At 33.9% G+C, this 23,737-nt stretch overlaps 1 protein-coding gene and 2 long non-coding RNA genes across 6 annotated transcripts in view; 1 reads left to right on the forward strand and 2 right to left on the reverse strand.

Annotated features, from left to right (window-relative positions):
• EPHA3 (EPH receptor A3) overlaps positions 1-23,737 on the forward strand; it is a 347,174-nt gene that overhangs the window by 125,360 nt on the left and 198,077 nt on the right. The gene's annotated exons all lie outside the window — the stretch shown is intronic.
• Positions 7,274-15,055, reverse strand: LOC115291641. Of its 3 annotated transcripts, none has more exons than XR_003908604.1 (3): positions 14,978-15,055; positions 8,336-8,475; positions 7,274-7,572 (listed from the first exon to the last, which is right to left on the reverse strand). It is a non-coding gene; the product is annotated as an uncharacterized LOC115291641 (long non-coding RNA). The 3 variants fall into 3 exon arrangements; XR_003908603.1 differs by having other exon boundaries at positions 8,291-8,475; XR_003908602.1 differs by having other exon boundaries at positions 8,268-8,475.
• Positions 15,977-19,562, reverse strand: LOC115291642. Its single transcript, XR_003908605.1, has 3 exons — positions 19,435-19,562; positions 18,222-18,439; positions 15,977-16,172 (listed from the first exon to the last, which is right to left on the reverse strand). It is a non-coding gene; the product is annotated as an uncharacterized LOC115291642 (long non-coding RNA).

Consider the following 23,737-nt stretch of genomic DNA (forward strand, 5'->3'; position numbering starts at 1 on the left):
GAGGATTTATTCTCAACACAAACAGCTGAAAAAAATATATATTAATAATAAGTAAAGAATTTATATGAATTTCTATCAATAATTTCTTGATTTTCTATCAATAATAAATAAGCAATAAAAATGAGTGAAAGTCATATATATTATATATTAATAATAAGTAAATAATTTCTATGAATCTATCAATAATAAATTTCTTGAATTTCTTTTTTAAAATTTTTAATGTTTTTATTTATATTTGAGAGACAAAGACAGTGAGAGTAGGGGAGGGTCAGAGAGAGAGGGAGATACAGAATCTGAAGCAGACTCCAGGCTCTGAGCTAGCTGTCAGCACAGAGTCTGATGTGGGGTTCCAACCCAGGAACCTTGAGATCATGACCTGAGCTGTAGTCAGACGCTTAACCAACTGAGCCACCCAGGTGCCCCAAATTTCTTTAATTTCTATCAATAATAAATAAGCAATAAAAATGAGTGAAAGTCATAAATTGAAATTTCCCCCAAAAGTACACATGTATATTCAGTAAACATTGAAAGAAATCTTTGATATCGTTAATGATGAGAAAAGCACAAATCAAGAAACCAGTGAATAACCATTTTTTAACTATTTAGTTGAAAAAAATATATAGTGTATATAGTGTTAGAGAGGATGTGGTTTCACTGATTCTAGTCTAAATTTAATGGGACTTCAAATGTTTTAATCACTCGAAAATAGTTAAGTTTTATCACAAGAAATAATCAGTCATTTTCCTAGATGTTTCTCAAGAAAAAAACTCTTGTGTATGTTCAGCAAGATATATTTTCATGAAGCACTGTTCAAACTGTATCAGGCTTGGAAATAATCTAAATCTCACTAAAAAGAAAGTAGATGAATGAACTGCAGTACATGTGAACAGTGGCATATTATACATCAATTCAAATTAAGGAAAAATAATGATATAAAACTGTGTATGAATCTTAGCAATATTATCTTAAGTGACAGGTGTGTCCTTGAAGTTGTATCTAGCATGATGCTATTTTTGGAAAGTTAAAGAGAACTTTATTTTTTCAAATGTCTCAGATATTTATGGAATTAAGATATACATTTGGAATCAAGGTCAGCATGAAAATTCAACTCACAGTATTGATTGCACAAAGTAAAGGGAAACAGGAATGAATAAATGAATGAATGTATGGACAAATAAATTAACAATAAGGGAAAAAATACATAAATAATGGCCCTATATGAGCCAGCTAAAAAGGTTTTCATAAATCAAAGTTTATTAGTTAGTTCTATGAAATCAATTATAATCAAAATAAGACGATATCCATAATTTTCACAAAACCTTATTTTTTGTTGACATATTTTTCCTAAACTTTTCCACCTATGCTTACAGTGAATGTGTATGGAAAGTTATTTGGTGAAGGATGGTTAGTGTTTACACACAAGAATAACTTTAACATGTTGTAGTAAATCGTGACGAATTTTGTAGTTTGTAATTTTATGTTAGAATAAAGATGAGTTAATATTTGGACTTGAAACCCCTCATTAGGAGAAAGGAACACCTTATCTCTCAGCATACAAACATCACACAGTCAGTATGGGCCTTTCAGAAACACCTGAGGGAACAACAGTTCTAATATTCTGTATATTCTTTAAATAACTGCTATTTGCTCTTCGTTAGTGTGTTCCGTATTTTCTTAAGAACTAAGAAGAAAATTATATTTTTAAAGGGAGATAATTACACAACATGGGGTAGCCTGGTGGAAATGTGGGGGCAGTTTCTATTTAATTTGGCAGTTGGTCCAACATTCTCTGCCAAAGAGCCAACACAGAATTTGCGTTACAATCTCAATAAAAACAATAGAGAATTGGGAAACAAGAAAATTTTTCATTATGCTAGTAGTATGAAATCTTGTTGAGGACTGTGAACCCAATTTTGAATTGATAATTGCATTTTTAAGGATATCAATATATTTTATATCTTCTGCTTTCAGTCAGAACCATAATTAAGCCAGTCCCAGAATCATGAACCATTCTTTGACCACAATTCTAACATAAGAAAATAAATAATTTAACAAGCCTCAGTTTGGGGAAGTATTTCATTTTACTGTTTGTTTAAATGTGGATAGTTGTCATTTATGGCACTTTATCTATAACCAATATAGGTTTGGAGAAGCAGTGTTGCCCAGGAAATTTTGTGAAATGGTGGTCTGAAATATGAGTCGATCTTTCTTCTTTTACTGCATTGTTAACCTCAGCAAATTACTTACTTCATTTCCACAACTTTAAATGCCAAGTACTTGTAAAATAGTTGCAAATATTTAAAATTAAATGACTTCATAAATGTTTGTAAAAAGCCACACCATGGATCTGATTATATTTGAGAGGGAAAGAAAACTTTCTCGGAGTTATTTGGTAGCTATGAATCTACCCTTTATTATTCTCAGAAACAGAAACCAATTGTATTCTGTCTCAAACAGCTAGGTTTATATTAGGTTAAAAAAATCCTACCCAGCATGGTATAAATACATTTTAAACTTGGCCACATTTCCTTGCTCAGGAATATGATGTAAGAAGTTACACAGTTTGGTGGAATGATTGAACACCTTTAATCTTTGGTCCTTCTACTTTGTAGCTCAAAGTCAAAAAGAAAGCTCCATATGATATATCTATAACTGTGTACATTGCACTATGGACTATCAAAAGCAATCAGTCCTCACTCAAAGAGGATTGTACTGTTCAAAGTAAATGCTTTCTTACTAGGAGTTTTATTCCTGAGACCAGTTCAAGTAAAATGAAGATAAAGGAGCACAGAGGGATATTTTGCCAATGATTTCATTGCTTTCTGCATTTCAGAGTATCAGTTTATAATTCAGATGATTATCCAGTCCAAACCATTCACTATTTTAGAGGATGCTGCTTTAAGAAAACTAAATCCAAGCCAACAAAGTAAATAATAATAATAATATTTCTTGCATTTTAGGAGTATTATACTTACAGGTGCTGTCAGTTTTAAAACTCAAAGTCATCATTTGTACAGTATACATTTTAATCCGATAATAAAATGTTAGGTTCAAATAAAAGAAATGGGATTTCACAGGAGCATTTTTAAAGTCACCTAGTCTTTCTGAATCCATCACTTGCGTTCTAGGATCTAAACACATCACAGACATTTATCACACTTCTCTCTTTTGTGACCTTTTGAAAGGAGCATAATTCATCAAAAAATATTTTTCAATAATCTCTGCACAGGGTAATTTTCCTTTTTTTCTGATCTTCAAAGTGACAGATTGCATAGGTTGAGCCTCTGTGACTTACACCACAGACAGTTTCATGTTTCAATGTGCTTTTCTGTCTCGCGGGCTGACTTGATTTATAATAGTTGAGGTAGTGCAAAATTAAAAATTAATTAATTTGAGTGAATTGGTAATAAAGGGGACTGGAGCGACTGTATTGAGATGCTAATAGGTCTCTTCCAGACCTATTCTGGCCATCTGATCCTCCGGAATATCCAACAGCTGCGATAGGCATAACTGACAACTGAGCACATTCAGGAGGAAGGGTCAAGAGTTTGGCATCTAACCCCGGCGGGGCCAGCGCAGGGGCTGCTTGTCCGAGATTCTACTTCTAGGATGAAAGCAGGTCAGATGGTTGAAATAATATATATTTGAATGGCATTACTAGAGAATCTCTGTGTAGAAGCAGTGAGATGATCTCAGGCCGTGATTTTCTGGGTGGTTTTTTTTTTTTTTTTTTTTTTTTTTTTTTTGTGGAAAACAACTTCCTGAGCAGATTTCTGTAAGGCTTCCAGTAACTACAATCCTTGCCTCATTGACTTTTTTATTGGAAGAATGCATAATTAATGCAATTAAGATTTCTAGGAAAAAACATAACTACTGGTATTTTGAAGTACATCTACTATCATACAACTATTCATGCATGTTGGAAATGTAAAATATTTGTATGCTTTTAAAGGGTGAAATGCACTATTGAATAAGAAGCATTTTACAACACATTAATAAAATGTTCTCTTTTTCATGTGACTCTCTGATTTGTCATGTACCTAGCTAGAATGTTTTTATTTCTACTATAAAACAAATGTATTATGAATTGTTTTTCCTAATTATAAGAATAGAATATGCTCATTTGTGAGACATTTTTGTTTAAATTCAGAATAGAGTAAGAAAATAAATAAAATATTCACATTTCATCTATTTAATTATATGTCTGATAAATAGCATAATAAGTGGTAATTATATAATTATGTATCTGATAAGTGGTAGAAAAATAGTAGTAAAGCAATATTAATTAATGGCAATTGGTTGCCAATAAAACCAACACAAAGGAGCACTAATTTAAGTTATAAAGATTAACAAGCTGATTTGTGGCCATTAGTTTCAATAATCGTGGTGGAACAAGTTTTGAGAGTAGAACTTTAAAATTGAAGTACTGAATAAAAAAATGACTAAAGCAGCACAGTGTATCTTGGAAACTAAACATGCGGATAACAAGCAAAATCAAACAAAAATTTTATTTCTCTTAGAAAAAACGTTTTTTCCTTTAAAAAATCTTTATTTTTTTGAAGCATGTATTATGAACCTCATAGTTTCCTGGTTACGGGATCACTATTTTATTAATTTGAATCGGTCCAGTATCTAGTCTCAACATTAAAAAACAAAAGCAAGCATAAATAGTCCCCGGATAATAATGTGATTTTTAATGTTTGTCTTACTTGATGTCTTCTTGATTTTCCTCAGGGAAAATTAGAAAAAGACGATTAACTATTTTATTCAAACCCAATTACCTCCATGTTTCTGGTGGGAATTTTCATACCACATACTAATCAGTGAATCAGCCAGTTACTATTGACCTCCTGTAGTTAAACATTAGCTAATTGAAAATTGATTGCATTTGCCACTAACCCAATGCATTCAGCTAAACTATACTATAGTGGTGGTGATTTTCATGGAGTTTAGCAATACTGTCACAGCCATTTTTATTACATCCACCAATAATTAGGATACCTCTACTACAACTATTACTACCGTCTAATTAATACCACTACCACTACTACTATCTAGTATTTATTGAATTCTTAGTTTGAGCCAGGGATTATTCTACCACTTTTATATATATTAATGCACTTAATCCTCCTAACAACCCTCTTTGCCAAGTATGATCATTCTTTTCATTTTGAAAATGAAGAAATAGAGTACCCAGGTGGCTCAGTTGGTTAAGCATCTGGCTTTTGATCTCAGTTCAGGTCATGATCTCACATTTCCTGAGATAGAGTCCTGTATCAGGTTCTGTAACTAACAGCCTAGAGCCTACTTGGAATTCTCTCTCTCCCTCTTTCTGCTCCCCACCCACTCCACCATCAAAATGAGTAACTAAACTTAAAAAAAAAAAAAAATGAAGAAACTCAGGTGGCTTATCAGTCAGTCACTTTTTAACTCCCTCTACATTGTTTTAAAAGAATGTAATACATATTCTTTATTTCTCATTGAAACAGTTCATTATTTCTTAGAATATAATTAAGGAAATTTTGAGGTTTTCTTTTTAAAGTATAAGAGAAAATATATCTCAAGAACAAAAACTAAATATGTCCCATAATTATTGAGTAGGTTCCCCTCACCCCCAAGATAAACTAATGGGGCCATCAGACAGAATTATAAATCTCAAGTCTCAGGATCATATTGATGGAATGGCAAATAAAATTATACTTCACTATCAGAAAACAAGATTAAATTGTCCTTTAGATAAAGCAATAAAATGATGATTTCAAACCTAGGTTGATTCTTTTAAGGTGCTTTCTAATCAATGAGGATATGAAAGGAAATGCACAGTTGGCAGAGTTGGGAATCTTACTTAGAGTCTAAAGAGGAATGTGTTTATCTAATTGCTACAAATGCTGCAATATGAGCTGATGATTTTTAAAGCAGTTTCAAGTCAAGAACTATAATTCTACTGAGACAGCCATTCCCGCCACAGGCTAAAATCCATAGAGTATTCCTGGTTAAAAAAAAATAATAACTTTGTTAGGATCACACATTGATATTAATGTTTTTAAATAAAATAACAAGAATTACTATAAGGTTCAATGTGAGAACCACTTTAATTGTCACTGCAGTAAAATATTTTAGTATTTCCTTTATAATTCATTTTTTATAATGTAAAATATTTTAAAACCCTTGGATTGGATGAGTTTCTCCAAGTCATTGGACAGATACAAGGTAATGTAACCTCAATCCCTAGGTTCATTTATCTCATTACTTGTGTTTGAAAGGTCTTCTATCCATTTTACTTAGTAAAGTGTGAGAATATAAAGCCTCTCTCTTTAATATTTTCTTTCATACTACCTCTAACAGTGTTTGTACTTACAATTCACAAACAGTGCTGGGATTTGGGTCTTAGGAATTACATTTAAAAACATAAAAATTTCCCATCACATCTCCTTTTATATTTTTGCAATACAAAATTGCAAATATATGTTTCATAAATGTTGCATTACTGACACACAATAATTGTGAAAAAAAATGGGAAAAGTTTGCCCATAATGAGAGATTTTAACCAAAATGAAAATGATTTTTTTTTAATGTTTTATTTATTTTTGATACAGAGAGAGACAGAGCATGAGAGGGGGAGGGGCAGAGAGAGAAGGAGACACAGAACAGGAAGCAGGCTCCAGGCTCTGAGCTGGCTGTCAGCACAGAGCCTGACACGGGGCTCGAACCCACGAACGTGAGATCTGACCTGAGCTGGAGTTGGAGGCTCAACCCACTGAGCCACCCAGGCGCCCCTAAAATGATTTTTAAGTCAATTGAACAAGGTTTCTGGGAAAGTCCATTTTAGGGAAATCTGAAAGGATGTAACTTTGATATATTCTGTGGTTACTTTGCTTATGTGTTAAAACTTTAATCAAACTGGAATATATTCTAATATTTTAAAGTTAAATAGAGTCATTTTAAAAATGGTATGGGTTAATTTGTAACATGAGTCATCTATGTTTATATATTCAACATATTTGAATTATTTTTTCTAGTAAAAGGAAGATGAGAACTTTGAAAATATTTTATAACATCCCTTATTTCTTGAAACAAACATATTAACAAATATATTTATATGGTTTTTTCATTCTTTCTCTTTACAAAGGTAATAATTTAGTGATTGTAAAGTTTGTATTATAGTGTTTCCACAAATACTATTATGAGAAAACCAGCAAAATAGAAAATATAAAGACATATATCCAAGTATTTCTTTCATCTTGTATATTTCTTATATTAACACATGATTTTATTCACCATGGTGTCAATACCCATAATAGTGATGTTGATATGCATCCTCATTAGTGGTTATCATATCACAAGAAAATTTCATCAACGGCATAGTACACAGTCAAATGATCCTGTTGGAGGTTTTGGCTTTTGAATTTTTCCAAACTCTTGCTATTGTGCTAAGCATTTGCTTTTGGAAATGAAGTGACACTTGTTCTTCTGAAAATGCAGTTGAGCAGATTGTTTTGGGCAAAGTTCAATTGCAGTTAACCCTCCAGATGAGCTGTTATGCTCCCATCACTTGCTGTCATTCAGGTCAGTCTGAATTATTAACGAGAATTGCAGAAAGGGTAAACATGGTTGGATATTTGAAGAAACATTAAAAAAAATAACCAAACCAGAAAAGCCGTGTCCATAATGGTTTTAATTCACCTTAATTCCATTGTTTTTTAAAGATAAATAGCATAGATCATGCCAAATCTAATAATAATTAAGTACACATTTGGTCTTTCTTTTTTTAATTTTACACTTGAAGTTACATTAAAAAAAATCATGCATCCTTTATGTCCTAATCTTAGGACATAAATTTAAAGCTGTTATATTAATGCATTCTAGAGTATCTAGGCATATAATTAACTAACAGTATTCCAAAGAAAGACAGTTGAAAAGCATTATATGTATATCAGTGTTTTGTTTATATTTTAAAGAATTTCATAGTTAACAATCTTAAAAATAGCATTGTGCTATTTTCATATCTATTATATAATAAAAACTTATAAAATGGCTTTTTGTATCTTGCAAATAAAGTGGTTGGTGTTATAAATATGAAAGAATAATATTTATACATTGTCAAAAGGTTATTTTTATCTTGAAAAATAGTGAAATGAAATGGGAAAGAAAAATTATAAGGTTCTCTATGTTGATTGTTCTGGTGAGATGAAACACATATAAAAACCTAGCTGATTCTCACCATTGTGAAAAATCCTACTGCAATGGACAAGACTAATGTATAACACCTTGGCTAAAGTGTGAATTAAACCTGATGTCTCATGATCGTCTGGAGTCGATGTGGATGCCTGCGTACATCATGGAACTGGCCGTCCAGCTGGCAGCTTCTGTTATCAGAGTGCTAGCTTTGGCTGGTTAAATGGATTTTGCTTCAGGTTAAAAAGTCTTCGGGGAAGTGGGTCAAATTGTCCAAGGGCAGCTTTTCTAATTCCTTGCCTATGATGTAAAAGTAAGAGCACAAGAAGGTTACCTAAAACCCTGCAATATGCAAGATCATTTAGAAATACTAGAATGGGGAATCTCAGGAGAATCAATTAGACCCACAGTTGGATACTGGAAAAGGCCTTTTACTGAAAGCGTAGGCTAGAATCCCAGCCCCTCTCTACTTTTCTCTCCTGTTGGGTGACTGGTATGCTCAATTTAAACCATAGAAATACTGACTCTTTAAAGGGAAACCCTCTAAGACAGTGAAGGTGCACATGTGAGGTGGATTGTTACAATTATGTCATCTGTATTTTAGACCATGCTATTCTGAAGATTTTAACATGGCCAGTAAAAACTTCCAGTCCAGTTAGGAACTTTTGAAGTTTACATTTTATTTTATAATCCAATAAATATGTTTTAGATACTCAAAAGCTTCAAGAAATCGTCTCAGCAACTATAAAATAAATTTTTACATCTTAGCTTTTATTATGAACTAGTTATGTTTTAATTTTTAGAAAAAAACGGTATGAAGTTGAATGTTTGTATTTTCTAGTGAACCTTTTCTTTTCAAATTTTTTAGAAGATGGAATAACATTTTGATGGCTCCCACATTGCTTTAATCTGATATAAGACGTAGCTGTCTATACCATGATCCTCTATTGAATAGTCTGGCCCCCTGCTGGCCTAATTCTTTCACTCTCCTGCTAGGTTGTGTCAAAGAGCTTGCAAGGGACACAATAAAGTTGCCATCATTTCCATGGGCTATGGCAGCTCAATTATTTTATGTGTGAATATATGGCATGACAGTTGCCACCCTGCACTTTCTGTGACACAGTGGACATAGTTTCAATCACTTTTCTTTGACAGAAATTTGAATAGCATCTAAGAAAGTTAAATATGAGTTGTGGTAAGAAGCACTCCGGTCTTTTTCCAAATTCACTGCTAACATTATTGATTTATTTATTTTGCCCCTTATTACCTTTGAAATCATCAGAAAGAAATGTTACACACACACACACACACACACACACACACACACGTAGATTACCAAATATATACCAAGTCAACAAATACTATATATATATATATATATATATATATATATCTTATATATAAACTCTCTCAGAGAGAGAGAGAGAGAGAGAGTCTGAACTGTTTTGTCATAAATCCTTTCCTACAGTTTTTCATGTGTGGTGCTGTATGAAAGTGATATTCTTGGAGTACACAACATGAAACTTTTAGGCTCCAAATTAATGACCTTCTTTCTCAGTTCTCATCTTTCCCGATCTCTCAGAAGCAAGTGCTCAATTGTTCTCCAGACTCACTCTAGAAAGTCTGCCTTTCTACAGCTCTGTGACTTATCACCCTTGGTCCTATTCTCATCTCCACATTATGGATCTACATGACTATTTTTCCCAATTTAAAACATGAACTTCCATTGCCACTAATTTTTCCCATTTTTATTTGCCTTTGGCCCTTTGACATGGAACATCTTTAAAATATCTTTAGATGTGGGAATTGCATTGGGTACAAAGTACAAAGTAGAAAAAAAATCAGGAAAATATATTCAACTTTTCATTGTACAAGGTGCCAAGGCAGGATGTATTTCAGGATGTATTGTTACTAGAAATCAGAAATATCATAATGAACGCAGGTCCTTTCTTTGGTCTGCCATAATTCTTGCAGATTCACCATTGGGGCCTGGTAGTAATTTGGTTGTGGCAGTTCCAGTCAATATATCCAGAAGAGAGATTGTCTTTCTAGGTTTTCTCTTAAAAGAGGGGATATTTGTTTCTTCCCAGTCTTCTCTCAGCAGAGGTTATATCATGTCTTACCCATTAGAATCAAGTCACATGCTCATTGCTTAACCATTTACTGTCCTGAAACAATCATTGCTCCTCTCCTGAAAATGTGGTACAGTCACCTTCCTCTGCCGGGGTAGGGGTGAGGGGGTGGATTATGGGTATTTAAAGTTGTTTTAGGAAAGAAGAGGAGGATGAGTGCTGGTTTTGCAACCAACATTGTTCTTTATAGTCCATTCTTAGCTGTCCGGTATCACCAACAGTTTCCGGTGTTTAATGTCTTTTCATTGAAGTTCCATGTTCCTAGTATTATATTTCCGAATACAGTCAACTTCATTTTAACCACTCTCACATTTGCTCCGTTGATACTTGCCTTTATATTTATTGGTCATTCTGCACATTGTCCACGCTGTTTTAGGGCTTCAGCAATTCTCACATGTATTACCAAGGTATTACTAATTGTTGTTCTGGTTTTTTTGTTTGGGTTTGGTATTGGTATTGGTTGTTTTGTTTGTTTTGTTTTATTTTTGTTTCTCATGTCTACCCACCATTACTGTATGAAGAACTGCAAAATTAATTTCCCTAATTTGTTGTTGTAGTCATATTACTTCCTTAAGTCGTCAGAGTCTTCCACTGGATACCAAATTCCTCAAGCGGGCTTTCAAAACTCTAGTCTCAGTTACCTTCTCTTCTTATTGCTGCTACCTAATACTTTTATTTAAAGTTTATTTATTTTGAGAAACAGAGACAGAGAGAGAGAGAGCAAGCAAGCAAGCAGGGGAGCAGCAGAGAGGGAGGGAGAGAGAGAAAATCTGAAACTGGTACCCTGCTGTCAGTCCAGAGCCCAACACAGGATATGATCTCATGAACAGTGAGCTAAAATCAAGAGTCAGATACTTAACTGACTGAGCCACCCAGGTGCCCCAGTACTGACCTAATTCTTAAACGAAGCTGGAGGTTCCTGTGAGTTCAACAAGCTGTCTATACTAACTACATCAGAATTTGCTTCAAAGGCACAAAACCCATCTCATCATTGCCTGTTACTCAGGCTTTTTTTCTGTTATTCTCTTTCTTGGGATGGCGTCTGGATATAAAAAAGAGTGTTTGTCTCAATACCATTTCTATGCAAAACCTCAACTGAATATAATGGTAAACTTTCTCCCAACGAATGCTTAGTGACATCTTTCTATGAGACTGCAAATTTGGCAACAAGGATGACGCATGTTCCTTGAAGTAAGTCTACAGGCATCTCATGAGACTGCAGTTAGCAAATATTAGTAACAATTTTCATGGAATTATTAGAAATATTGGATGTAGAATTAGTTGTTTGGGACAATGAAACAGAAAGGTCCGCCTTAGCTTTAAGCAATTAGACATAAAGAATCATATATAATGATTTTGCTCTTGAAGGTCTTTATAAGTTCAGTATCCAAAACTTTAGTTTGGGATGAAATCAATCAACTTTCTTAGTTTTAGAAATAAACTTGACTGTCAAACTACTAGGACATACTGAACTTCTCTTGCATACCCTCGTCAAACTCTTGGGTTTTTTTGTTTGTTTGTTTTTCTTTTTTACAAACAGGAAAAACAAGAAAAGATAAAAACATACAAACCTTCTTGAAACAGAACCTGTGGTAATACACTTCTTTTTAGTATTTTTTTTTTACTTTACAATAGATTACGGTTATTTCTTCAAAGAGAGAAACTAATATAATAACCTATGGAAAGTGATAAATGTTTCAATCACAGTAACAATTCTAGGCCAAATTAATTTATCATATATAAACATTAAAAGTAATATATGAGAAAGGTGACTGAAATTTATGAAGGCAGATTATGTGTTAGATATGTTTTTCATAATATCTCAGCCCTGAAGGTAGGTGATATAAATCTAATTAATAGAGTTAGAACCATAATTCAGAGACATTAAATAATTTTTCCAAGGCAATATAATCAGCAAAGGGTACAACTTTGATTTAAACACAAATCAATCTGATTACTGAGCCCATGCTCTTTCAACTCTCTTATAATTATAAAGATAAATATATTAAACAATCAAATATAATTCACAATAATACTCATGTACCATTTTTACTTTAATAACAATTTAACTTTTTGTCAATTTGTCTTATATAGAGTAAATTATTAGAGTTATGTCTTGCTTTATTCCATCATATTGTTGTACGTGGATGAAAAAAATTTAAATTGATTAAAATTTTAGCCATATATTCTTTTTAATAGAAAAGTATATTGGGACAGTGTATCATTCCAAGTATCTTAGGATATCTCCATTTAAATATATTATCTATATTCATTGTTAATGATGGCATTTTGTTTTTTCTTTTGAAATGGAGCATACGGATATGTGTAAAAATAATCATGGCATATGCAGCCTAAGGGAAAGAAAATCATAGATTATACTTTGAGTCTTAGTTTCTATAGATCTTTCATTCAGGAATAATAACTTATAGAGCAAAAACATGTCATAGCTAGAGGAACGGTTCTTTCAAAAAGAAATATGAAATATTTGCAGAGTAAATGTGATTCCATATATTTCTCATTCTGTACACTATTTCCAAATTTCCACATATGCTTGCCAAGAACAATGATAATTAATGTTTCATTGAATTCTTTTAGAAACATTGAATTCCAGGACTGGTTTGGACCGTATTTAAACATATATTTTGCTAGACTAAATTCCAGGACAAGAGAAAACATTTTATATTTTTGGTTATTTGTGTTAAAAACATCCTCAAGTGGAATAGAGATGCAAACTACATTTGGTTAAAAAAAGTCCACATCATGTTTGCCAATTGCTCCTTCAGTATTAAAAACAAATGGATACTTTTGTCATAGTCCCTAATAACTAGATAACATGGAACTTTTTGTCTATTCATATTTTACAAATGTTGTTCAAATTCACAATGCTTTTAACCTTAATAGATGTCAACAGCAGGTACAATGTAGTCTACAGTATATATACATACATTCATATATATTTATATTGCAGTATATATACACATACATATATTTACACATACATATATAAAACATATATGTGTATGTATTATACATGCATATATAATATATATACATATATATTGCAGTGTACATACATACATATATATTTATATATTCATTTAAAGCGATAGTATAAAACATCAAAATAGTTTACATAAGGCATTGATAGAATTTAGTTCTTCTAACTTGTTTGCTTTAAATTTATTTACTTCTCCCTGTCTCCGACTTAGTCATTCCCCATTGCCAGATGTCATTCAGTTATCCCAGGCAATAGAAAAAGATTTATGCATTGACAAGTGGAGAGGTGAAACACTGGGTAAAAGAGTTCTGCAAATGATACTCCTGATCCCAGCAGGATCATAGGTTTACATTATAAAAAAAAGCAAAGTTTTCCCTGTTAATAACTATAAATTATATGCTATAGTGTTTTATTTCTTTTTTCTTTTTCCACTGACTAACTATACCTCACTTTAGGGATTAAATTCCTCAAGTACATGACTGGGACAGATACAATGCATTTATATTTAAGAGACTCTGGAAATTTTATTTGAAAAGAAAGGATTTACAAAATTGAAAGGTACATAAAATTCACACCCATGTCATGCCCTTCTCCCCACCTCAAAGTTACACTTTCTTTTAAAATAAAAGTTCTCAAAAGTATGCCTGGCTTAGGGCAGACTTTAATTGTTAGAGCACCACTCTATTCTCTTGGCCTCTATGTAGATAAGAATTATAGCTTAAAGTGCATGACCGTGTTTGTTAGAGAGCTGTACTCACAAAGGAAGTTGGAATCAATTGTCAGTTTCTTGCAAAAATGTAAACTTTAAGATATTATTTTAAATAAATAGGAGAAACTTAGGGAGATGCATAGATCTATAAGTATTCTAAAGTACCGAATTCATTTCATGTAGGCAATTTTAGTCAATTAATAGGGAAGTTTATGGGGAAAGATAAACTCAGTATTAGGAAAATCAGATTTGATAACAGTTCAATTGCTCTTGCTAAATATGGTTCTTTTGGAAAGTTATTTTTCAAAGGTATAATTTGATTTGTTTTCCTTCAGTTAATGTGATGATTTTTCATAGCTAAAAGACTACTAACTTCTCAAAAATTCTAATTCTTAGAAAGTCGTGAATGTTGATCAACAGATTTAAATAAAGTAACATAAAATTTTCAAAAAAAAAAAAGAAAATCAGATTTAAAATTATAGTTTGTGGTGAGTTTATTTGAAGTATACAAAAATAGGATGAGCTTGCTTGCTTTCTTTCTTTCTTCCTTCCTTTCTTTCTTTCTTTCTTTCTCCCTCTCTCTCTCTCTTTAACAGTAGCAAACACATATGATAAGAGCAACTCATGGTCTTACACTGTCTTTTAAATACCTATTTTCCTTACATATTCTAAATATACTAGAAATTTGAATGGGAGAAAAAATCCCAGAAAACAAAAGAATGTTTAACATTCTTAATCAGAGAGCTCATAAATAATATGAAATATAGCCATTTGCTTTGAAGATTGACCCTTACAATTTGATGAAGAATGACACTAGAAATGACAATATTTTCAACTTTTCTCTTAATCTTTTGAATTCGTACTTCTCCAAACAAAAATACCTCTGTAATTCACATATAGACCCTGAACTTAATAACAATGTAAAGTCCTATAAGCTCTTATTCAAAAGTTTTGGAAACATACCTTGGAATTTGTTTTGCTTGTTAAAAAGTTACTGTCAGCAGATAATATTTGCTGAAATCACTCTTCTCTGAACTGATAAAATAAAGAATAATTTTATATATTTAGTTTTGTGGTTAGTATTATTTCTATGTTGCGTTCACTCTAAATAATGAGAGGCTGTACAATGGATAAATCTATTTACAATTGTATGTGTAGTAAAATCTTGAAATTTTTTGCTCAGCTTAAAATTTCTTATTCAAATAGCATCAACTCTGTTTAAGTGAGGCAAAACTTTTCAAAAGGCTAATGTATCATCAGCATTTAATATCCTTAGACCATCTTTCAAAGCATGAATATCTGTTTTATAAGTGTCCCTTACTTGTTAATGGCCAGAATGGCTGGAGGTTTCAAAACCTAGAAGAACTGATAAGAGATCTCAATTTCTAACTAAATTTGAGATTTTTATATAGGGAAAGAATTTCTTTTAAGTTTATTTATTTTGTGAGAGAAAGAGAGAGTGGGGCAGGAGCAGAGAGAGAGAGGGAGAGAGAATTCCAAGCTGGCTCCATGTTGTCAATGCAGAGCTCAACGTGGGGCTCAGTCTCACCTGTAAGATCATGACCTGACTGCAGCACCTGGGTAGCTCAGTCAGTTGAGCATCTGACTTTGGCTCAGGTCATGAACACGGTTCGTGGGTTTGAGCCTCACATCGAGCTCTTTGCTGACTGCTAGCTCAGAGCCTGGAGCCTACTTCAGATTCTGTGTCTCTTTTTCTCCCTGCCCCTCCCTTGTTCACACTCTGTCTCTCTCTGTCTCTCAAAAAAAAAAAAAAAAAAAAAAAAAGGATCATGACCTAACTTGAAAGAGAGTCAGGCGCTTAATTGATTGAGCCACCCAGGCACTGCAAGGAAAAGCATGTTTTTAAACTTCACTTAATAACTTGAGTAGAACTGGATTGTTTTATTGCCTGAAGTATTAGTATGGGATGGGGTATGAAGATGATGATAGGAAACGGGAGAGTTGTCACTATTTTGTTTTTATAACTAATATTTACAAGGCATTTTCCCAAGGAAATCTTCTTTAACCAGGTCTTCAACCCCAGTAGAATTGTTTAGTAGTTCAAATACATAAGAGGGACGTAATTGTGAACTTGCCTTATAATCTTCTAATGTCATTTCTGTGGGGGAAAATGTTTTCTTTGATTCAAGCAATCAAGCTATAAAAGAATGTCAAGATCAGAAATTTAACAAAACAGTACATTAAATAACAAATGTATATCTAAAAGAACTTTTATGAAATGTTCATAAATTAGGAAATTCTTATATATAGCCTATGCCTGTAAAATTAGGTTTGGGTATACTTTATATTAAAAAAGAAATCCATGGTAGCATATTATCACATGTATGATTATAGATTTCCTTATCATTATAGTTTTTTTAACATTGACATTTTGATATTCTTGCTTCGCCCTTGTCTCTTATACTAGGGCCACACAGATGTCTGTTTTTAGTTCTGTCTTATAGAGACTTTGCTTATGTTAAGGCATGGCAAACTATGGTCAGCAGGCTCAATTCTGCCTGCCACCTGTTTCTGTAAATATAATTTCATTGAAACACAGAGACCCGTTAATTTATTTACATATTTTTCATGACTGCTTTCATACTAAAACATGGCTTATAAAGCCTAAGATATTTGCTATCTGGCTTTTTACAGAAAAGGTTCATCCCTCTCTACCATAAATAAAACTTTATGATCTAATTTTTGAGATATATTCTTGGATATACCAAATGAGAGCTAAAGGAGTTTCTTGTCAATATATGACGTTGAAGCCCAGTGTCTTGCTAAGCACCCAAACAAAAGTCTAATAGCAAATGTTGAGCCATGAGTTTGTTGCTCTACTAGTTTTCCTCTTTTATAGAAATTCATTGGTAAAATAGTGGGGATATCCAGAACAAATCAATCTGTATCCTATGGGAAGAAGTCTGAAAATATCCATAACCCTTACCAGTTACCACTTTCACCTTTTCCTTTACTCTTCTCAAGGTCACGGACTCTCTGCTGCCATGGCCACTTTTTTGTTGCTTGTAGACCTGTCTGTTCCTGGCCTTTGTTCTAGCAGTTGCTTCACATACCAGCTTGTCTAACCTCCAAATGTTGAATAAATATCAAGTATAGTGGCCTTTAGTACTACATGCAACTGCTCCAGAGAACTTCCTAACCCCCTTTAGTCCACTTGGTTTTTTTTCTGGGGTGCTTATAACTTTATGTCAACAAAATATTTTTAACTATTAGGTTTATTGTCTGTCTGACTAAAATGAAACTTGAAGTGGATATGTGTTTGTTATATCCATGATACCATGTGGTTAGAAAAATTCTTGGGGCATAATAGGTATTTAAGTGTTGACTTAACTAGCAAATCTTGGATTTCAAGTGCAGAAAGTCCCTGACTTACAATGGTTCAACTTACAATTTTTTGGCTTCATGATGATGTGAAACTGATACCTATTTAGTAGAAACTGTACTTCGCAATTTGAATTTTGATCTATTTCTGGGGTACTGATGTGGTATAACACTCTCTCGTGAGGCTGGGAAGGGGTGGCAGCAAAGCCCGCTCCCGGTCAGCTGCGCGATCACGAGGGTAAACCACTGATACCCTGACAGGGATCTGTCCCCTACAAGCATTATGCTTTTCATTCTCAGTACAGTGTTCATAAGTTGTGTAAAATGTCCAACACTTCATTGTAAAGGAGGCTTTGTGTTAGATCATTTTTGCCCAATTGGAGGCCAGTGTAAGTGTTCTGAGCACATTTCAGGCACGGTGCTATGACGGTTGGTAGTTTAGATGTATTAAATGTATTCCTACTTCTATATTTTCAACTGATGATGGGTTAATTGGGATGTAACTCAGTCATAAACTGAGGAAGTTCTGTACTGGAAGTTTCTATGTGGAGCATACTTTAAGAAAATACTGTTTCTGACCACTTTGTATGTATAAGATTGACTTAAAGCTCCAAGAAACAAGGATATAGCATCTTTCAGATTGCTGCTGCAGGCACTATTGATAGAACATAATATTACTTTTTTCTTTGCCTTTTTGTTTGCACACAGTCAGAATCTCCCTCTGTGCTGACTCCCACACCACGCTGATTCATGAAGGGCTGCTGTTTCCCATTGTTCCCTGGTAGAACTCTATGGGCCTCCACAGCGATTCCACTGAAATCTTTGAGGCTGTCCGTCTATTGCTCAGTACATAGCGGCTGCTTACGTGTCCTGCTGTCATCCATTCTTCATAAATTCTTTCTGCGGAGTTTTCCTCCAACAAAGGGCACCAGCTTGCTGGTTGAGCGTGCTCTTCTTCTTAACATGCCATTTAATTCCAGTAATGTTTGCTAGTGGATGACGAGATTGCACATGAAGCCAGTTAAGGTGTTTGTTTTCAGACTCAGTCTTCAAAAGGCCATAAGAACACTCCTGTGTGAAAATCTGAAAGATGGTTTTACATCTTATAATTTTAGAATTATTTGATTTCATTATTTTAGCATTTGCATTTTTTCCCTCTTGATGTGTTTGGAGATGTAATTCACTGCTTAGACTATGTTTGTGCATGTGATGTTTTCCGTCGTAATGCCGACCTCTTGCTTTCTTTTTCTGTATGTGCTGTGCCTTTTAATACTTCAGCCTTCAGTTAAAAGTCATCTGCACAGAGAGGTGTGCCCTGACCACTGGACTGAAAATACAGTTATTTGTTCTGCTCCATGACCACACCCTACATAGAATTATTATTTTATCTGTAGTTTTAAATTGTGTGCACAATTTTTTCCCGCTAACCTGCATGCACATAACACAGGATTCATATATGATAATGATCAAAATAAATATTTTTAAATAAATGGATGTTTGACAAAATTAATTTATACATGCTATCTGAGTAAATTTATATACCCAGGAAATAACTATTTAAACTACAGGCCTCAGGTATTGATTTATTCATAACTCTGGAATATTATGTTTACCTTGTTCCTTGAAAATCATTTTCAATCATTTTCTATTTTTAAGTTGTTATTTAGAGAGTTCTATGACCTTTAAGTTTCAAACATACAGACACTGACATATACATATACACACATTTATTATAGCATTGTTTATAATATTTAATATAGATAGCATTGTTTTAGCTATAGTACAATAGATAATATGATGATATAGTATTATCCTAAATGTAACTATTGATATTATGTGTTTACCTTATTGAATACCTATATCCACAGGTAAAACAAAATATGCAATATTACAAAGTTTCAGTTTTAGTTTTCCCCTGGAAATAACTCAAGTAGTATTATAACTAGCCTCAGAAGAAACTGTCGTATTTATATCTACCTAGCCTACCTAACTAGGAAGATCAACTCTGACTCTTCACAGATCTCTGTAATCAGGATGTATAGTGGGTGGTGCAAACAAAAATATCTCCAGGTATTTACCTTGGTGAGAAGCTGAATTAATTCACAGAGCTGCTGTGACAGGTAACTACAAATTGGGTGACTTAAAACAACAAAAAAATATTCTCTTACAGTTCTGGAGACTAGCAGTGTGAAATCACTGTGTTGGCAGGGCCCTGCTTCTTCTGAAAATTCTAGGGAAGAATCTTTCATTGTTTCTTCATAGTTGCAGTCATTTGCTGGCAATTTTTGGCATTCCTTGGCTTATAGCTGTGTCACTGACAATTTCTGACTCAGTCTTCACCTGGCCATCTTCCCTGTGAATGTGTCTTCTCATAAGCAGGTTGTAAGGGTACCGCTCATTAGATTTGGGGTCCACCTTGTTCAATATTAAGACAACCTCTCACCTTAACTAATTACATCTGTGTAGACCTTATTTCCAAATAAGGGTACATTGTGAAGTTCCAGTGTATATTAATTTGGGGGATGATATTAATTTGGGAGGCTCAATAGTCTGCCCCGTGGCCCCCAAATTTACATCCATACCAAGTGCAAAATATATTCACCCCATTCCACTAATCTCAAAAATCCTAATCCATTCTAGCATCCACACTAAGTTGAAATCTCATTTAAATATTTGATTTATGAAGTTTAAAGTTTCATCATTCAAACGAGGTATGAGTGGGACTCAGGATATGATGTATCTAGGAACACAATCTTCTTCAACTGTGTACCTGTGAAACCTGTGTTTCCAAAATACAGTCGTGGGACTGGCAAAAGATAGACATTCTCATTCTCATGAGGAGAAAATGGAATAAAGGGATAATTTGTACCAAGCAAGTTTGAATCCCAGCAGAGCAAATTCTATTAGGTTTCCATACCTGAAAATATACCTCTGTGGCTTGATACACAATTCTTCATGCCCACAGATGTCAGCCCTGCTCTGACAATTCCACATCTACCCTACCTTTTTCTCAATGAAATCCTACTTATCTTTCAGTCTTAGTTTACTTATTACTTAAATTTCTTAATTCACATGGCCAATGCTGGAGGCGCAAATCATGGAAAGAGCCTAAATGTCCATCACCTGATGAATGGATCAAGAAGATATGATGTGTATATATATATATATATATATATATATATATATATATATATATACACAATGGAGTATTACACGGCCATGAGAAAGCATGAAATCTGGCCATTTGTAGCAAAGTGGGTGGACCTCGAGAGTGTTATGCTAAGTGAAATAAGTCAGGCGGAGAAAGACAGATACCGTATATTTGCACTCATAGGTCTAATAGGAGAACAGGAGAAACCTAATGGAGGACCAGGGGGAGGGGAAGAGGGAAAGAGAGTTGTGGAGAGAGAGGGACGCAAAATCTGAGAGACTATTGAATACTGAAAATGAACCGAGGGTTGAAGGGGGAGGGGGGGGAAGAGGTAGTGGTGATGGAGGGGAGCACTTGTGGGGAAGAGCACTGGGTGTTGTATGGAAACCAATTTGACAATAAACTATTTTTAAAAATTTCTTAAGTAGATGAGCTCCCTTTTTTATAAATTTCCACACTAGCACTTACCTACACTGTATTAGTGAAAGTTCTCCAGAGAAACAGAACCAATAAGAGACATATATTCGTTGTTCAGATATTCTTCTAGTCTACTCTTGTTTCTATGTATGTGATGACATGGTTAGCAGACGGAGAAGTTCCACAATCTGTCATTTATAAACTGGAGACCCAGGAAAGCTGGTGGGATAAATTCTAGTCTAAGTCCAGAAGCCTGAAACCCAGGTGAGCCAGTTGCGTAATATGTGGTCCAAGGAAAAGAGACAATCCGTCTCTCAGCTCAAGCAGCCAGGAAGAAAGAGGGAATCCAACCTTCCTCTGTATTTTGGCTCTGATGGGGCCCGCCGTGGGTTGGATGATGCCTACCTGCACTGGGGAGGGCTCACAGCCGTACTCAGTCCATTAATTCAAAGGGTCATTCATCTCCAGAAACACCCCCACAAACACCCTCAGAGACAATGTTTAACCAGATATCTGCCATCCCTTGGTCCAGTCAAGTTGACATATAAAATCATCATCACATGCACCTTTGCTTACCAGTACTTATTACAATTAAGTAATTTCTGAAATAAATTTGTTAATGTTTGTGTCTCCAAGCTGGATGAAAGCAATGAGAGCAGCACCAAGATAAGTATTTTTTCTGTTATATCCCTAAAGGCATATACCTATGTGTGGCATACTAAGATCTCAAGAAAGACTTCTTGAATTAATGAATAAAAGCAGAACTGGAATTCTCTCTTCAAACCACCCTGGAGGTTAAAATAATATCATGGACAAAAAGACTGATTCCGTGTTAAAATTCCAAAGAGTCATTAAGAATACTGATTGAATGGAAACCAACTCTTCTGCTTTTGATAATTTCAAGATTTGGATGGAACTGAGGAATTCTAAATTATTAAACTATCTTTTGGAAATTGACTAAAATTTAAAACAATCATTTCAGCATTAGTAAGAAGACTATTCTTTGCTCTACCTTAACTTTTGCTAGTATCACAATATCCTTAGTGTAAGTGCATCTCCAAAATTGTAATTGTAATACATGAAAAATGCAACAAAATTCTCTTTGTTTTTAAGTAACTTTTTATCTAAAGCTAAATTTCCCAGAACTGGTATCATAGAGAACATCAATCCCTTAGAGCTACCATTGAGGAAAAAAAAAAAGAATCCCAGGCCAAATAATTTTGGGAAAAATTGCATTCAGTATTTTCCCTCACACATTCACTTTCCTTAAGCACATCAGTGTTACTTGGGTAACAACTCTGAGTGGCCCACAGAAAAGATGTTTTGTTTTTGAAGAAAATACCCCCTGAATACTTTTATTTTAATAATTTTTGAAAGCAACCTAATGAACCGTTACCTCATGAAATGCTTTTTGGGAAATGTATCAAGTGAAATATTATATGGCTTCTATTACATAATTAATTCCTGTTCTCATTTAGGGTCAGTTAGGTAAAATGATGCCCTTGTTTTTCAAGAAATAGCTTCTGGTTTCTTGATATATCCCTTTATTTGCTGAAATTATTGTTTAGGGAAAAGTATAGTAGAAACAACTGCAGAAGTCCGGAATTAAGCAGTATTTGTTTCTTTGGGCATGTAGACATTATGAGACCTGTCCCGCTCTAAAAGTCAGGTCCTAAGAGTGAGGATTCATTCACTCTCAGGTTACTGGGTAACCTGTTTCTTGTACCCCCTTCTTCATGTCAAAGTTCTTCTGCCTTAGATGAATGTGATAACAGGAAGAAGTTACTGTAAGCATATATACCAGGGTATATACCGGGCAGTTCTTTTTCTTGTGTCTACCATAGGATTCAGGATTTGAGATGAAAGTGTGGGAACTTGTTTTGACTTGGGATTTTCTTTTTCTTTTCTTTTTTTCCTGTGACATATGTTTTATTATTTCTTTTAATTTATTTTTATTGAAGCATAGTTGACATACAATATTATATTAGTTTCAGGTGTATAACACAGTGATTCAGCAATTGCATACATTACTCTGTGCTCAGCACAGTAAGTGTAGTCCTCAGCTGTCACTATACAACATTATTACAGTATTATTGACTATATTCCCTATGCTGTACTTTTCATCCCTCTGAACTATTTATTTCATAGCTGAAGTTTGTTCCTCTTAAACCCTTTCACCTATTTTGCCTATCTCCCACTGCTCTGGCAAATGCCAGTTTATTCTGTGTATGATTATTTTTCCATCTTCTTATTGGTTTATTTTCTTTTTAGATTTTACATATAGGTGAATCATGCGGTATTTGTTTTCTCTGTCTGACTTACTTCACTCAGCATAACACTCTCCAGGTCATCCATGTTGTGGCAATTGACAAGATCTCATTCTTTTTAATGGCTGAGTAATATTTCTCTCTGTGTGCCACATCTTTATTTTATTATTATTTTATTCTCAAGCTAGGTAACGTACAGTGTAGTCTTGGCTGCAGGAGTGGAACCCAGTGATTTCTCTCTTACATATGATATCCAGTACTCATCCCAACAAGTGCTCTCCCAATACCCATTACCCATCTAGCATACTCAGTCACCTCTCACCCCCATCAACCCTCAGTTTGTTCTCTGTATTTAAGAATGTTTGCTTATTTAATACATTCCGTCAAGGACAGAAATTACATGCTGGTTTTTTTTTCCCCATAGGAAGTGTGTCTTGGGTTTTTCCCTTATTATTTTCTTTACTTTTTTTTTCCCCCTCTTCTTTTTTTGGTGGTGGGGGTGGTTATGTTTAAATGAAGTTGCTTTTACAGCACCAAAGACTTAAT

Source organism: Suricata suricatta, chromosome 5 (genome assembly GCF_006229205.1).
Source record: "Suricata suricatta isolate VVHF042 chromosome 5, meerkat_22Aug2017_6uvM2_HiC, whole genome shotgun sequence".
Lineage (NCBI taxonomy): Eukaryota > Metazoa > Chordata > Mammalia > Carnivora > Herpestidae > Suricata > Suricata suricatta.